This window comes from Gopherus flavomarginatus, chromosome 18, assembly GCF_025201925.1.
Source record: "Gopherus flavomarginatus isolate rGopFla2 chromosome 18, rGopFla2.mat.asm, whole genome shotgun sequence".
Classification (NCBI taxonomy): Eukaryota; Metazoa; Chordata; order Testudines; family Testudinidae; genus Gopherus; species Gopherus flavomarginatus.
Window position 1 is genome coordinate 4,496,179 of NC_066634.1, and position 1,163 is coordinate 4,497,341.

The 1,163-nt window shown below is 65.3% G+C and overlaps 1 protein-coding gene across 2 annotated transcripts in view; it reads left to right on the forward strand.

The window, feature by feature from the left end:
* The window catches only part of LOC127036756 (galactoside alpha-(1,2)-fucosyltransferase 2-like), a 31,731-nt gene that overhangs the window by 8,427 nt on the left and 22,141 nt on the right, over nucleotides 1-1,163 (forward strand). The window lies entirely within an intron of this gene.

A 1,163-nucleotide genomic window follows, 5' to 3' on the forward strand; every position in this document is an offset into this window, starting at 1 on the left:
CAGGAAGAGCAGTCAGAGCAACTGTATTTCCCCCCCCCCCCTCCCCTTCCCCCTCCACCACGGTGCCCCTCACTCCGGACCCGCAGCCTCCTGCTAGCCCAGCCGTGGGCACCCCCCCAGCCCTGCTGGTGCCCCTCACTCCCGACTTGCAGCCCCCTACTATCCCAGCTGTGGTCCCCCCATAGCCCTGCCAGTGCCCCTCCCTCCCGACCCGCAGCCCCTGCTACCCCAGCCCTGCCGGTGCCCCTCACTCCCAACCCGCAGCCCCCTGCTAGCCCAGCCCTGGGCTTCCTCAGCCCTGCCGGTGCCCCTCACTCCCGACCCGCAGCCCCTGCTAGCCCAGCCCTGGGCTCCCCCAGCTCTGCCGGTGCCCCTCACTCCCAACCCGCAGCCCCCTGCTAGCCCAGCCCTGGGCTCCCCGCCCAGCTTCTGTGGGTTAAGTGCAAGGTTGGGGGAGTGGGCCGGGGTTGATGTGGCACTGGGCTTCTTTGTGCCGTCGTCCCCTTTGGACCCCAAGAGGCCCGGGGGTGGGACTGTGGGTGGCCAGGCTGGGGTGGGGGGGGTGTGGGGGGAGGGAATTTCCTGTTCAGTCTCAGATGAGATCAGAGAAAAAGTAAATAAGGAAAATTCCTCCCAGGGTGAAGACACGCTGGCATCTGTGATGAGCATGACACAATCCTGGGTAGGGGCAGAGCTCTTGCCCCACCAAGCCCCCCCTCCCTCCCCAGAGCCGGGAATCACCCTTTGGCCCCCCACTTCTAACCACTAGCCCCCACTCCCCTCCGAGAGCCAGGGAGAGAACCCAGGAGTCCTGGCTCCCAGCCCCCCCTGCTCTAACCACTAGCTCGCACTCCCCTCCCCCAGGGAAGGTGGAAGATCAGATGGGTCTATTTGTAGCTGGATTCTTTCTCCCCTCCAACCTCACCGATGGGACTGTCCCACCTGGGCCCGGAACGGGGTGGGGGCTGTGAGAAGGAACAGACAGGAGCCAAATTCTCCCCCCCTCCCCCTAGCCCAGATATTCCTTCCTTCCTATTAACCCTTCACCAGCCGAGACACACAAGCTGCCTTGGCTGAGGGGCTTGGAGCCAGGGCTCCTGGGTTCTTTCCGTGGCTCTGGGAGGGAAGTGGGCTCTAGTGGTTACAGCGGGCGGGCTGGGAGC